This window comes from Bufo bufo, chromosome 4 (assembly GCF_905171765.1).
Source record: "Bufo bufo chromosome 4, aBufBuf1.1, whole genome shotgun sequence".
In the NCBI taxonomy this organism is placed as follows: Eukaryota; Metazoa; Chordata; class Amphibia; order Anura; family Bufonidae; genus Bufo; species Bufo bufo.
Window position 1 is genome coordinate 528,491,446 of NC_053392.1, and position 17,447 is coordinate 528,508,892.

Genomic DNA, 17,447 nt, shown 5'->3' on the forward strand with positions numbered 1-17,447 from the left:
ATAAACTAGAATTTATGAAGTGCTGTGATTTCTTCATTTGATAGACAGACAGATAGTTCAGCTATATATTAAATGCATATAATCACTAAAAACAAAATATTTATTACGAATATGATACAAAATAAAATGAGCAAAGAAATGACAATATTGAAAACCACTATAAATTGCAGCAGATGGCAAATTATGTATTTAGCGTGATCATAATACTGCTGCCAAATAATATCATTTTATGGCTTGCTCCTAATAGAAGTATTCCTTGTTCCTGTACAGCAGGCTTGGCTAGCCTATGAGTCTCCATCTTTCATCGTTCCAATCCAAACCCTATGTTGAATAACTAGTTAACATTAAGCTCCATGCCATCTGGAAAATCAGGAGTTACCAAACTCTGCTGTAGATTTTGACTACATCATATTACAAGCCCGGAGAAAGAGAATGCTAAACCTCAGCCAAGTGATGCATGAAGAGCAATACACTTAGCTGCCATGTTATTTCCAAATTGTAGACGTTAATGTTCCATGTTAAAGTTGCTATTTCAGGGTACAGATAATATATCTGCAGAAATAATAATAACTGTTTCTGTTCTCTGCAAAATCTGCTCACACGAGATGCTATTAAGCCGTGGGCTCTGTGTGTGCCACGGGACATAAACATTTGGAAAGATCAACAAGTCATCGGTTTGAACTCCTGCTAAGGGAGCTCATTTATGACTCATTCCTAATAGCAATTAACTTCTCATTGCAACCCCGAGACCTGCAATTCAGGAGTGTTAGACAACACGTAAGGCAACAGGAAAAAATGTCCATTCCTATCAGACTACATATAGTAAATGACTCCTCTAGCTTGACTGACTGTAAATGAAAATGTTCATTAAAGCATGAGATCATAAACTACTGTGCCCAAAACACAAACTACTTCATCCGTTTGGTTTCTTCACTCAGTCCCAGTTTTTCCATTTAGTTTTTCAAAATTTGTTGTGGTGATCCATCCCAGATCCTGTGGGAGATTTCGACTGCTGCCCCTCATTCCTGGGATGTTTGTGTCGTGCTGATTTCAACTGTATCTGTTTCCTGAGGGCTTAGATACATTTGAGTATAAAAGTGTAGCATGGGGCTGTCAGCTCCATGCTCCATCATTCACTGGCCTGTGCGCTCCCCAGCAGACAGGAGTGACATCATACAGTGACATTACACCTGCTGTGCTGAGCAGGAGAGAGCACAAGCCGAGAGTGATTTGCTCCATTCATCGGGGGAACGAGGCTAGATGGGTATTACCTTCTTTTTTTTTATTTAAACTACACTAGTATTGCGAGGGAGCAATATGGGGACTTCGCTATTGTGGGGGACACTAAGGGGCAGCACTACTGTAATGGGGGCCTTAAAGGGGTACACTATTGTGAGAGGGGACTAAAGGGGCAGAATTAATGTGAGGGGGCACTAAGGGAGCAGCATTACTGTGAGATTACACTAAGGGGGCAACTATATTGCAAGGAGAACTAAAAGGGCAGCAGTATTGTGAGGGGGCACTTAGGGGCCATAACTAAGAGAGTACTAAGGGCTGTATTAAACCAATCATTGGTTAGATGGCCTATTATACACACATATCTTTTGTTATACACAGCAACTATTGGTCTGACATAAATTGGTCAGATAATCTGTTGGTGTAATTCAGCCCTAAGGATGCATCACTACAGTGTTAGGACACTAATGGGGCAATGTACTGTGTGTGAGGGCACTAAAGGGGCATAACTATACTGTGAGGGTGACATTAAAAGGCATAAATACTGTGTGAGGGTCTTAAGGGAGCCTTCTATTGTGAAGACAGTACTAAGGGGGAAATAACTACTGTATGGTAGCATTAAGGCTGCATAACTACTGTATAGAGGCACAAAGTAGACTGGGCAGAATTGGACATGTATAGAGAGGTATTGAGTGGATTTAAGGGCATGGCTTAGTAAAAAAAAAATTGGATGTGGCAATCTACGTGTGTTGCAGACAGTCTGGGATCCTTCCCACTGGGCACATCCTAGTCTTGGGGCTTCTGCTTGGTGGTGATTGGGGTGCCCTTGATGTTTTGTGTTTTGGCAGGGAGCAAGGCAGGAGTGTGGATGAAGTGGCTGATGGATGATGGAGGAATTAGTCATCAGACCAGGTGATTTCGATAAATACGTCTCTCTAAAATGCAGAATAGGGGTAGTAGTCAGTGATGGCCAGTTCACCGCGTTCGCCCGCAAACACATGCGAGCTGCCATCTTAAATCACAAGTCCGGCGAGGCACAGGTAAGTCCTTACCTGTGCCTGCGCCGCGAGCCGGTCTGAAACAAATGCGGTCACCGGGAGCAGGCAGTTCCGAGAACAGCCGCCGGGGGCCTTCATCGGGCTGTTCTCGGAACTGCCTGCTCCTGGTTTCAGACTGGCTCGCGACGCAGTCACAGGTAAGGACTTACCTGTGCCTCGCCGGACTTGTGATTTAAGATGGCAGCTCGCATGTGTTCGCGGGCGAACACGGCGAACTGGCCATCACTGGTAGTAGTACATCTGTCAGTAATAACACACATTTCCAAGTAGATCACAGTGCAATTCTTTCCTTATAGCAACATATTATAACAGAAATGATGGGGTTGTAGGACGCCATCTCTCTGTCTCTCTACAGTTTCTCTGCAGAACTTTAGGCAGTGAGGTTCCTTGTAAATGTTTCCGTGATTCCCAGGCAAAGGGGTACAGATTCACGATACGGCCGGCCAAATCGTCTCAAAGTGTGGATGGGTACGTTAGCAATGTTCCCTCTAACAGCAGCAAAGTCTATCACTGCCATAAACGTACGCAATATTTTGCTGACTGACTCCAATACACGGACTTGCAGATTTAGGACCTTCTCTTTCTCTCGGAAGCAGTTTTGGTGATAAAGGGGTTTTCTTGGAGACAGATGTCTCAGAGATGAAGGTTCTGTTAGCTCAAGCCTAGTTTTGAGGAGTTTGCACAAGGAGTTTCTCTAGCTAAACTTTCACTACTCACTAACCAGGAGAAGGACCCATTAAGATCAGCCAAGGTGGTTAGCCCTTACTTATCCATACAGCACTATTAGATATATAAATACAATGAATAAGAACATTTCACTGATAACACTACAGCAATTTAACCTTTGCAGTGACCCTGTTCTGGGGTACTGTACGCACACCGCTGGTATGGTATCCTTCTTTGGATGTTTCAAAAGTTGGGAGGTATGGTGATCTGTCTCATAGCTCCCTATTAAAGCACCATATGTTTTATTTAAAAGTTGTATATTTTAAAATACATGAGAGCTGTTCACTGCCAGGTTGTGCCTTGCACTGAAATGAATGGATTGGCTGGATTCACACATGTAGTTTTTGATTAAATTTTTTTGGAGTGAAACACAGGCGTGGATACAGGAAAGAAACATGTCTGACTTGCGCCTGTCCCTTTAAGATATCACTCTACACGTGTGCAATGCTATGGAGAACCTGGTAGCTGTGGTGGTGAAATTACTAGAAGCACATAGAACACAAATGTAGGAACTGTGGTTTTTCAAGTAATTTTTTTGAGCAAAACACAGGAGTATATTCATGTACCTATCTCTTTAAAGATGTCACACTGCACGCGTGCATTGCAATGGAGAGTCTGGTGGTGGTGGCAGTGAGAAGGTACTTCTTTTAGCTTCTCAGTCTCTCCTTTATGATTTTTCTTCCTTTTAGATCTATTCCTGGCTTTGACAAAAAAAACTACACTAAAAACGGTATAAATCCAGCCTTAGAAAATGAGATGTATTCGTAGTTCCTGAAAAAATTTAATAAAAATAAAAATAAAAAATTTGATTAAACAGCACCACCTAAAACCTTGTGGAGCTAAACAGGATTAAAAAGAAGCAGTCCGTACTTCTTAAAACAAAATAAATAACAAGAAAATCTGTAGCAGTCAACCCTATTTCAGAATTGAAACACCTCCAGGACTCACGATCACCACAGTTCACACTATGCAGAAAACCGGGTTCCAGTCCGCACAGCTTCCTACCTTTTTGCTAATCAATCTTCCAAAGAATAGGTTGTAGTGATGGTGCACAGTACATAGATCTCTTCAATAGTGACCACCACTCTGTCTCTACTGCAGAAAATCAAGCAGCCAGAAGTAGTCCACGACCCCGAAAGAAGGGCAAAATGGGAAGTAACGGGTGAAGAGATGTGCCGATATTAAATGTATATGATAAACGCATGCTTTTATCAGTATAATAAGCAAATTTTACTCATTCTTTGGAAGGCAGTCCGCACTATTTTACCCTGTTTCTTGTAGCTTGATTTTCTGCAGTGGGAACAGCTTGATGGGGACTATTGAAGAGATCTATGTGCTGTGCACCATCATTACAAGCCATTCTTTGGAAGACCGCCATTGGACTTGCAAAAGGGGAAGAAACTGTGTGCACTTGATGTTGGTACTGGTTACTGGTCTGCTAACTCTCCAACCACGTATGTCCCAGGATCATTTCACCTTTTTCCCAATAACCACACTGACACAGCAGTGGATTTTAATCAGCCACAGCAGCCATTTTATTATTTACAACTATACAAATTATGAACATTCTGAACATTACCGACGAAGAAAGGTCCTCGAAGCCTAAAATAATTAAATGCCATGCGGTGAACTCCACCTTGCCTCCAGCGCCATAGGGCCCTCCCCTCAGCAACCTGGCAACTTCAAGGACCTTCCACCACCACAGCTGCCGTGACAACACCAATCCCAAAGAACATCCCCCAACTTGTCTTCACCTTACACAAACAGGATCAAGAACATAAACCATCAAAACAATGGAGGGTGGGCGGGGGTTCCCTGCTTTCTCCTCTAAAATGGCGCCCCTTTCTTCCCCACAGCCCCCTTTTAAAGCCCAGACACTTCCCCCAAAATTACTAACCCCCACCTCCAGCAACTTAAACTGCCCAATCCCCATTCCTGCTTCCCTGAACCACCCCCCGTCATGCCAGCCTCCCACTAAGGCTACGCCTCCAGTCTGGCCTCACTAGCATGAACTCTTTTTCTGTAAAGTGTGAACTGGGGTGACAGTGAGTGCTGGAGATGTTTCAGTTCTTTATTGTATTCCTAGTTGCAAGATGTACTGTGACCAGCGGTTGAGAATTTGTGTTAAGGAAAATTCTTTTTAGGATCTCTACCATCCTCATAAAATAGCAGGTGTCATCAGGATTAACCCTATTACACTAGGCATAATGAGTGGTAGGACTGATCATGCTGATTAAAAGCACGATTTTGTGCTTAGGCAAATAAGGGCTTTAGTGCACTGCTCTCCAGCTCTTGTCACATCCCCTTCACTGAAAGGAGTAGGCGTCATCAGCATCCTCTCACCTGGTCCTGTGATTCCTCACTTGCACTGCACATGCCACTATCGGTATATTGTGCCGTAATCATCTGTGCAAGATGGGTACCTGGGCAAGCTAAAGCTTACGTACTGTGCATGGATTAATATCTCTAACAACTGTGGGCTGCACTCTAACACCTTCAGCATCCATAAAAAAAGCATTAGTCCTTCAATCTAGATTGAGAACAGCAAGATCTGTATGAAGGTATGAGGTCTCCTTCAATAAACCGTCTTACATTAAATACCAGATTTGTGCAGCCCTTCTTTAAGAACAAACAGAGTTTTGAAAAGATGAGTCTTCAACATGGGCCCATGATGTAATCAGTCACGGTTCACTCTGCTCATGTCTCCTCCACCGGAATCCCTCTTTATATACACTATGAAGTACTGACAAACAGTGTACCAAACAGCAGGGTTTTATTATACTCACGAGGTCACAAGATAAAACCGGCATTTAAAATATCACTTCATGAATGCCCAACCCAGGATTTCACTTGTTGTTTCGTAAGGGGCTCAACAGCAACATCCTGCCCAGGGAGCAGTAATGACACCAACTTGTGCAGAGCCTCCACCATTTTGTTCATGTGTCAGCTCCCTGGAAAGAAGGAGAACAGACACTGTTAGGGGTGTTTTTCACCCTAATAACTCCACCCCAAGCACCTCCCTCCTCCAGGAGCCGATTGTCACAAAATCACAATGCCACACATTTTGTCAATGAGCTAGAGGACAGCATCACCTAATAAAATATAACCTTACTATGTCTGATTTCTATTCCTAACTCCAACTGAAACATGATCTGCATTTAAAGGCTATGGACACCCTCATAGATAAAAAAAAAAAATTATGATTGCATTTTACTCATTTTGGGCCAAAAAACATTTCGTTAATAGGTCTTTATTAAAAAATGTTCAGCCTTTTCTGAGAAAGGTTAAAAATCTGTCTTTTTGCAGGCTTTCAGTTTTATTTCAATCTTATCATCTGATGGCTCATGTGTAGCTCTTATCTCTGATGTCCTGGCCGCATAAACACAATTATCAAACTTATAAGAATATGGCTAAAGGCCCCTTTACATTGCTAGATTTAGCTGATTATTGTTCCTTTCTGACAATCGCCTGCTCGTCAGTGAAGAAGACTGCTGCATTTATATACAGCGATCTCCTCCACAGTATGGGGAGGAGTGATCACTAGTGCCACAGAATCATTGTTTGCCGGGAACAGAGCATGTTTAAATGACACAGTGTGCTGCCGGCAAACAACGATTTAGGTGTCTGCACAATCTTATGCATGGGCGTTTCAGTCATTCATCGGGCAATCGGTGGCACCTTTACAGCAGCAGATAATCACTAGCGAGCATTCCTACAACACTCAGCCAGTTTAAAGGGCTTTAAATAAGTGTTCATGAGATCAGGAAATCAGAGATAAGAGCTATACATGAACCGTCAGATGACGGGATTAAAAGAAAACAGAAACTGACAGCCTGCAAGAGACTGATTTTTAACCCTACATCTCAGAAAAGGCTGAACATTTTTAGTAAAGACCAACTGAAAATATATATTTTTAGCGCAAAATGAATATAATACAATCATAAAAATTGCCCCATTTATTAAGATGTTCATTGAACCAGCAATGGTAAGAATTTTTTGTGCAGAACATTAGTGTATATAAACATTTTAACACTAAATCTAGATGGGAACAATATTCTTTGATATCTTTATTGTACACTATTGAATTGAACATAATAAAAACAAAATTTATTTAAAAAAAAGCAACACCTAGAAGATTACATTCTTGAATAGGATACTTTTATTTGTATACATTGGTATTTCTTGCCATTTAGTAATAGTGCTGTTGGTAGTAGAGTGAACAAAATGCAACCATAAATCAGAAAAGCATAATGAAAAGGAGTAAAAGAAAAACACATAGACACTTAATCTACATGATCTTAAGAGCTCCATACAACAGGAGATTACATAGCAAATTATTATTATTTTTTTTAACCTTGGATGGGTAACTATGTGTTTGACAAGCAAATGATTCAGATAGAATTGTCTTTAACAACTTCACATCTGGGCCCCTTCCTGACCAGGCCTAATTTTGCAAATCTGACATATCTCACTTTATGTGGTAATAACTTTGGAACGCTTTTACTTATCCAAGCCATTCAGAAATTGTTTTCTCGTGACACATTGTACTTCATGCTAGTCATAAATTTGAGTCAATATATTTCACCTCTATTTATGAAAAAATACCAAATTTACTAAAAATTCGGAAAAATTTGCAATTTTCTAAATTTCAATTTCTCTGCTTTTAAAACAGAAAGTGATACCTCATAAAAAATGTATTACTTAACATTCCCCATATGTCAATTTTATGTTGGCATCATTTTGGAAATGTCTTTTTTTTTTTTTTAGGACGTTAGAAGGCTTAGAAGTTTAGAAGCAATTCTTAAAATGTTTAAGAAAATTGCCAAAACCCACTTTTTAAGGACCAGTTCAGGTCTGAAGTCACTTTGTGGGGCTTACATAGTGGATACCCCCATAAATGACCCTATTGTAGAAACTACACCCCTCAAGTTACTTAAAACTGATTTTACAAACTTTGTTAACCTTTTAGGCGTTCCACAAGAATTAAAGGAAAATGGAGATCAAATTTTTACATTTCACTTTTTTGGCAGATTTTCCATTTAAATCCAATTTTTTCTTTAACACATCGAGGGTTAACAGCCAAACAAAACTCAATATTTATTACCCAGATTTTGCGGCTTACAGAAACACCCCACATGTGGTCATAAACTGCTGTATGGGCACACGGCAGGGCACAGAAGAAAAGGAGCGTCACATGGTTTTTAGATGCCATGTTACATTTGAAGCCCCCCCTGATGCACCCTTACAGTAGAAACTCCCAAAAAGTGACCCCATTTTGGAAACTAGGGGATAAGGTGCCAGTTTTATTGGTACTATTTTTGGATACATATGATTTTGTGATCATTCATTATAATATTTTTTTGGGCAAGGTGACCAAAGAATTGGTTGTTTTAGCACAGTTTTTATTTATTTATTTTTACAACATTCACCTGAGAGGTTCGGCCGAGTGACATTTTTATAGAGCAGATCGTTATGGACGTGGCGATACCTAATATGTATACTTTTTCTTATTTTCTGTTTAATACCACGCCATTCTTTTTAGTTTGTATACAAACCGGATTCCAAAAAAGTTGGGACACTATACAAATGGTGAATAAAAACTGAATGCAATGATGTGGAGGTGCCAACTTCTAATATTTTATTCAGAATAGAACATAAATCACGGAACAAAAGTTTAAACTGAGAAAATGTACCATTTTAAGGGAAAAATATGTTGAATCAGAATTTCATGGTGTCAACAAATCCCAAAAAAGTTGGGACAAGGCCATTTTCACCACTGTGTGGCATCTCCCCTTCTTCTTACAACTCAACAGACGTCTGGGACCGAGGAGACCAGTTTCTCAAGTTTAGAAAAAGGAATGCTCTCCCATTCTTGTCTAATACAGGTCTCTAACTGTTCAATCGTCTTGGGCCTTCTTTGTTGCACCTTCTTCTTTATGATGCGCCAAATGTTCTCTATAGGTGAAAGATCTGGACTGCAGACTGGCCATTTCAGTACCCGGATCCTTCTTCTACGCAGCCATGATGTTGTGATTGATGCAGAATGTGGTCTGGCATTATCTTGTTGAAAAATGCAGGGTCTTCCCTGAAAGAGATGACGTCTGGATGGGAGCATATGTTGTTCTAGAACCTGAATATATTTTTCTGCATTGATGGTGCCTTTCCAGACATGCAAGCTGCCCATGCCACACGCACTCATGCAACCCCATACCATCAGAGATGCAGGCTTCTGAACTGAGCGTTGATAACTACTTGGGTTGTCCTTGTCCTCTTTGGTCCGGGTGACATGGCGTCCCAGATTTCCAAAAAGAACTTCGAATCGTGACTCGTCTGACCACAGAACAGTCTTCCATTTTGCCACACTCCATTTTAAATGATCCCTGGCCCAGTGAAAACGCCTGAGCTTGTGGATCTTGCTTAGAAATGGCTTCTTCTTTGCACTGTAGAGTTTCAGCTGGCAACGGCGGATGGCACGGTGGATTGTGTTCACTGACAATGGTTTCTGGAAGTATTCCTGAGCCCATTCTGTGATTTCCTTTACAGTAGCATTCCTGTTTGTGGTGTAGTGTCGTTTAAGGGCCCGGAGATCACAGGCATCAGTATGGTTTTACGGCCTTGATCCTTACGCACAGAGATTGTTCCAGATTCTCTGAATCTTCGGATGATGTTATGCACAGTTAATGATGATAGATGCAAAATCTTTGCAATTTTTCGCTGGGTAACATCTTTCTGATATTGCTCCACTATCTTTCTGCGCAACATTGTGGGAATTGGTGATCCTCTACCCATCTTGGCTTCTGAGAGACACTGCCACTCTGAGAAGCTCTTTTTATACCCAATCATGTTGCCAATTGACCTAATTAGTGTTAATTGGTCTTCCAGCTCTTCTTTATGCTCAAATTAACTTTTTCCAGCCTCTTATTGCTACTTGTCCCAACTTTTTTGGGATTTGTTGACACCGTGAAATTTTTAATCAACGTATTTTTCCTTTAAAATGATACATTTACTCGGATTAAACGTTTGATCTGTCATCTACGTTCTATTACAAATAAAATATTGACATTTGCCATCTCCACATCATTGCATTCAGTTTTTATTCACAATTTGTTTAGTGTCCCAACTTTTTTGGAATCCGGTTTGTATATAGAGATGCCTGGAGGTGTATAAACTCCAATTTAAATGTGCCTGCTTTCCATCCACAAGCTACATTTAGGTGCACCTGTGAGGCCTGGGCCATACCAGCCAGTCTTGAGTGGGACTCGCAGACTCCTCCCTCCTCCCATTGCTAGCATGGTTACATGCTGGAGGTAACTGGTGAGTTGTTTGTGAGTCGGACCTCATGCTCCTGTAATTTGCCCACTGGCCCCTGGTATTGCCCATACGGCACAGGTAGGTGAGTGTTAGGTCCCGAGCTACTTGAGAAAACTTGGCGCGGTGATCGGGCTCAGACATGTCCTACACTGTAGGGCATTTTGGCTAATCTCTCAATTTTAAAATCAGTTTAAGGGTTTAGTAAGACCGCAGAGTGCACCTGTCTTTGCTATTGTTATATTGATATATTTATAGAGCCGACCGTCGCGGCAATACTAAATATGTCTATTCATTTATTTATTTTCTGTTTTTAAAATGTTTTTTAAATTCCTTACTTGGGGAATATTTTTTTTTTACATGTGAAACCTTTTTTTAATTTTTTTTTTTTTTACACTTTTTATATTTATTTTTTATTTTACACTTTTCATCCCTTCATAAGGTCATACAAGACCTCTGGGGGACATTTAACTTTTTTTTTCCCCCACTATTAATTTCTCCTGTAACTGGGGCTGACATAGTAGCCCCAGTTACAGTGGAAATACACCCTTAGAGAGGTTGTACAGTACTATACAGCGCTGTACAGCCTCAGTGCAGGGCTGATCGAGGTCTGCAGAAGACCTCACAGCTCCTGTACTCTCTCGGCCCCGGCGGTCACATAGCGCTTCCTGCACTGTATACACAGCGCTTGGTGAACGCTGTGTATACAGTGATATAGTAGGCAGGGACACCTGGGCACTGTCCCTGCCTTCTCTAAAGGTTGCCCTGCTGTCACCGACAGCGGGCAACCCGATCTGCAGCTGCACGATTAGCGTGCAGCTGCCATCTCTGAATGAACGTTCCAGAACGTCCATTCAGAGATGGAGAACCACCTCCCGGACGTTTAAAGTCAATGTGCGGATGGGAGGTGGTTAAAGGGGCTTCATAAGAAAATTTTAATCAGACATGTCTTGAAATTCAGATTAATGAGTGTCTGACAGATGAGACCCCAACAGTTTTCACCATGCATCATGTTCCTTGCTTTTAGTGGAGAATTAAAGGGGTTGTCCCATGGAAAATATTCTACAGTTTTCAAACCAGAACCTGGATCTAAATACTTTTGAAATTGCATGTAATTTAAATTTTTGCATAGCCATTGAGTTATTCAATGAAATGTATCTGTATAGCACCACCTGCTGTTTTCTTTCCTTATTTCTTTGTCCTTCTTTACTGAGATGGTCGCACATGCTCAGTTTCATCCTTCAACTGCCTCCTGAGCTGTGATAGGGAGAGCATGGACGCACCCCCTGAGCTGTAGCAGAAAAGACACTCCCCTTGAGCTGCCAGCTTGAAATAAATCTAGCAGATAAACTAATGGCTGGATCTCTGGATCTATGTGAGGTACAGGGCAGGTTCTGGCTTTGTTAGAAAGAGATTGTCATGTACTATATGATCTCTGATTTTAATTTTTTAGATGTCTTGAGATAACCCCTTTAAGGTCACTATGTTATGACCATGCACATATTTTATCTACTGTATACTGCCATTGTAAGGCTACTTCCACTTAAATGTGTGGTAGAACTAATGAATTTTGTATCATTTATTGCTTCTTCGCCCCATTTTTTTTTCTAGAGAAGAACAGCATAGCATACAAATTTCACAATAGTAAATCAAAGCCCCAAAATTACCCTTGTTGGCATTGTTCAGTGATTATAGCTAGAGATAAGCGGATTTCTCAAAAATTCAATTTGATCGGTTCGCTGAATTTTCCAAAAAGATTAAAATTTATTTGTGGTAAATCGCGTTAAAAAACTGCTATTTCCTGGCTGCAGAGAGCATGTATAGTGGTGTAGAACACTGTGCCTTGCAGTAGCACGCATAGGGAGTCTGCTGAAATAATACTGAGTCAATATGACATGGAGATGACAGGCGTTGCTCTTAGAAAACTGACCAAATAACTCAAGTGTGAACTCAGCCTTACAGGTCAATGTTAACGTCAAGAAGAAGCGCACTCCTTTTAAACCGTCGTCAGCTGATTCCACATAGATGTCTACTGAACCTGTTCTAATAAACGCTTATACAAGTAGAGCCCCCCCCCCCCCCCCCCGACAAAGTGGAGAGGGTGTCCGCAGTAAGTTTGTGTTGAAATCACTGATTATTTTGCCCTTCCTCTGATCTGTCAGAACTAGTGTTGAGCGAGCATGCTCGACCGAATACCTCGTGTGCTCGAGCCAGTGTATTTAAATCCAATTTAGCCTCTATTTCTGAAAAGTTTCTGCCCGGATTTGAACTCATAACCTTCTACATTAGAGGCAAGAACTTTAACCACTCAGCTATAAAGCTGAATGATAAACTGTGTCAGAAAAACCTCATAGTAGTTTGGCATGTAGTAATTATTCCTATACAGCAGAAGTATAATTTCATATTTCACTGCAAGTTAACATGTAGCTGTATAGCGTAGTGGTTAAGGTTGTTGGTTCTAATGTAGATGGTTTGGTGCCTCACAACCTGGAATTAACATTGTTTGGGGATGTGCATCATGTAATTTACAGAACATGTCCACTACTTTGAAGATGTTTTATTATTTATTTTTATTGTGAAGCAAACAACAAATAGGACAAGCTAACAGAAAACATCAATATGCATAACTATTCACCCCCCCTAAAGTAAATACTTTGTAGACCCACCTTTTGTGGCAATCACAGCTCCAAGTCGCGTTGTATAAGTCTCTATGAGCTTGCCACCTCTTACCACTGGGATTTTTGCCCATTCCTCCTTGGAAAACTGCTCCAGCATCTTCAAGTTGGATGGTTTGCACTTGTGAACAGCAATCTTTAAGTCTGACCACAGATTTTCTATTGGATCTGGGCTGTGACTAGGCCATTCCATCACATTTACATGTTTCTCCTTAAACCACTCAAGTATTGCCTTAACAGTGTGTTTGGGGTCATTGTCCTGCTGGAAGGTGAACCTCCATCCTAGCCTCAAATCACACACAGAGTGGTACAGGTTTTTCTCAAGAATATCCTTGTATTTATCACCATCCACCTTTCCCTCAACTCTGACAAGTTTCCCAGTCCTGGCTGCAGGAAAACATCCCCACAGCATGATCCTGCCACCACCATGTCTCACTGTGGGGATGGTGTTCTTTGGGTGATGTGATGTGTTGGGTTTGCGCCAGACATAGCATTTTCTTTGAAGGCCGAAAAGTTCAATTTTAGTTTCATCAGACCAGAGCACATTCCTCCATACATTTTGGGAGTCTCCCACACGCCTTTTTGAAAACTCACAACATGCCTTTTTGTTTTTAGCTCTATGGAGCGTACGGCTTATTGTCATCCTATGTACAGATACTCAAGTCTCTGTTGTGGAACTCTGCAGCTCCTCCAGGGTTACCTTAGGTCTCTGTGCTGTCTCTCTGATTAATGCCCTCCTTGCCCGGTCCGTGAGTTTTGATTGGCGGCCGTCTCTTGGCAGGTTTGCTGTTGTGCCATGTTCTTTCCATTTGGTTATGATAGATTTGATGGTGCTCCTGGGGATCATCAAAGATTTGGATATTTTTTTATAACCTAACCCTGACTTGTACTTCTCAACAACATTGTCCCTTACTTGTTTGGAGAGTTCCTTGGTCTTCGTGGCAGTGTTTGGTTAGTGATTCCTCTCGCTTAGGTGTTGCAGCCTCTGGGGCCTTTCAAAAAAGGTGTGTATATGTAATGACAGATCATGTGACACTTAGATTGCACACAGGTAGACATCATTTCACTAATTATGTGACTTATGAAGGTAATTGGTTGCACCAGAGCTTTTTATGGGCTTCCTAACAGAGGGGGTGAATACATACGCACATGCCAATTTTCAGTTTTCTATTTCTAAACAATAGTTTTATTGATATATTTTTTTCATTTCACTTCACCAACTTAGACTATTGTATTCTGATCCATCACATAAAATTCAGACTAACAAAACATTGAACTTAAGGCTGTAATTTAACAAAACACGAAAGAAGTCAAGGGGGGGGGGGGAATATTTTTCACAATTTACCGCAGAACGGCAATTAAGACATTGTCTTTTTCCTATTTCTACACCCCCAAATAATAAATATAACAATCAGAATCCACTGCAGAACAGCTAATGGGACGTACGTATATTTCCTTTTAATACACCATGTAAAAGGCTGTAGTACAATGTAACTTCACTGCCGTATATTTTTCCCTTTTTTTTCCTATTAATACACCCCTCCCCCCAAAAAAAATAAAAAAAAGTAAAATCAACACAGAACGGCTAATGGAACGTAAGTATCTTTCCTATTAATATACCCCGTAAATGGCTGTAGTACAATGTAACTTCACCGCCGAACGGCACTTATGACATATTTTACTTTCTTATTTTTTTCCTATTAATACACCCCCCCCCCCAAAAGTAAAACAACGTAAAATCAACGCAGGACAGCTAATAGGACGTACGTATCTTTCCTATTAATAATCCCCGTAAATGGCTGTATCACACAGAACTTGCACACCAATCACAAGCAAGGTTTGCTGGAATTACTGAGCTATCATATAGTGCAAACAACCTTAAAGCAGCAGTATAACTGCAAGTTGGATCTCCAATTAGTGCAACAAGGTGTAACAAAGTCGGAGCTATAACCAGGCTGTACAGTCGTGGCCAAAAGTTTTGAGAATTACATAAATATTGGAAATTGGAAAAGTTGCTGCTAAAGTTTTTATAATAGCAATTTGCATATACTCCAGAATGTTATCAAGAGTGATCAGATGAATTGCATAGTCCTTCTTTGCCATGAAAATTAACTTAATCCCAAAAAAAACTTTCCACTGCATTTCATTGCTGTCATTAAAGGACCTGCTGAGATCATTTCAGTAATTGTCTTGTTAACTCAGGTGAGAATGTTGACGAGCACAAGGCTGGAGATTATTATGTCAGGCTGATTGGGTTAAAATGGCAGACTTGACATGTTAAAACGAGGGTGATGCTTGAAATCATTGTTCTTTCATTGTTAACCATGGTGACCTGCAAAGAAATGCGTGCAGCCATCATTGCGTTGCATAAAAATGGCTTCACAGGCAAGGATATTGTGGCTACTAAGATTGCACCTCAATCAACAATTTATAGGATCATCAAGAACTTCAAGGAAAGAGGTTCAATTATTGTTAAGAAGGCTTCAGGGTGTCCAAGAAAGTCCAGCAAATGCCAGGATCGTCTCCTAAAGAGGATTCAGCTGCGGGATCGGAGTGCCACCAGTGCAGAGCTTGCTCAGGAATGGCAGGAGGCAGGTGTGAGCGCATCTGCACGCACAGTGAGGCAAAGACTTTTGGAAGATGGCCTGGTGTCAAAAAGGGCAGCAAAGAAGCCACTTCTCTCCAAAAAAAAATCATCAGGGACAGATTGATCTTCTGCAGAAAGTATGGTGAATGGACTGCTGAGGACTGGGGCAAAGTCATATTCTCTGATGAAGCCTCTTTCCGATTGTTTGGGGCATCTGGAAAAAGGCTTGTCCGGAGAAGAAAAGGTGAGCGCTACCATCAGTCCTGTGTCATGCCAACAGTAAAGCATCCTGAGACCATTCATGTGTGGGGTTGCTTCTCATCCAAGGGAGTAGGCTCACTCACAATTTTGCCCAAAAACACAGCCATGAATAAAGAATGGTACCAAAAAACCCTCCAACAGCAACTTCTTCCAACAATCCAACAACAGTTTGGTGAAGAACAATGCATTTTCCAGCACGATGGAGCACCGTGCCATAAGGCAAAAGTGATAACTAAGTGGCTCGGGGACCAAAACATTGACATTTTGGGTCCATGGCCTGGAAACTCCCCAGATCTTAATCCCATTGAGAACTTGTGGTCAATCCTGAAGAGGCGGGTGGACAAACAAAAACCCACTAATTCTGACAAACTCCAAGAAGTGATTATGAAAGAATGGGTTGCTATCAGTCAGGAATTGGCCCAGAAGTTGATTGAGAGCATGCCCAGTCGAATTGCAGCGGTCCTGAAAAAGAAGGGCCAACACTGCAAATACTGACTCTTTGCGTAAATGTCATGTAATTGTCGATAAAAGCCTTTGAAACGTATGAAGTGTGTGTAATTATATTTCACTACATCACAGAAACAACTGAAACAAAGATCTAAAAGCAGTTTAGCAGCAAACTTTGTGAAAACTAATATTTGTGTCATTCTCAAAACTTTTGGCCACGACTGTACACTCTCCTATTGCACCCTGTTCTCCTTTTATAGTTTGGATGATGCCTCCCTATCCTCTCCCTACACCTTGACTTCTAATTCATTTTTTCGGCACAATAAAGTCTTTCCTAGCACTGTCCCTAGCGCCTGCTGACGTCTCTCCCTGCACTAAGTACACTGGAAAATGCCTGAATCCAAGATGGCTGAGGCTATTTATACGGCTGGCTGTGCTGCTGATTGGCTGCATGCATGGCATTGTGGGTGATCCCTCGTTCCCAGAGTTCTTTGCTCCATGTCCTAACACGTGCAGCAGCCATTTTAGGTTAAAATGTGATTGGTTACCATTAAGCGTGAGGAAATTCGGATTCGGTGTGAATCAAATTTTTCCAGAAATTCGGATCAAATTCCACTTCGTCAACTTCAATTCGCTCATCTCTAATTATATCTATACACAATGCCAAACTAACAAGAAAATAATGACAGACATTGTATATAGGCTGAGACTATGGTCTTCTCTGTTTAATGATTTATAGAAAGAATTCAGTCTAAAATGTCATCAGGCAGGCATTAGAATTTAGAGAAACATCATAAAGCGTCAGCGAAAAGGTGTCTGATAATGTACATAACAGTTAAGGCTCCATTTAACAAGAATTTTTGGGAAGGAAAACTTGTTCCCTATAATTGGCTCGTATAATTGTGCTACTGATCAGGTGATAAAACAAGAAAACGCCCATTTGTCAGCTGATTGGCATCTTTCATCCGGTTGTTGGCAAGACATCTCACGTTGTACTCAGGGATGTGCTGCCGATAATCAAAAGAACTGAATGAGGGAAAAACAACTGTGATCGCTATCATACTTTCCACATTCACTTTGCATCGCCTTAAAGATCTCAAGATCAGCTTCTTGATCAGTAATAAACCAATATCTCTGCATAGTAACTGT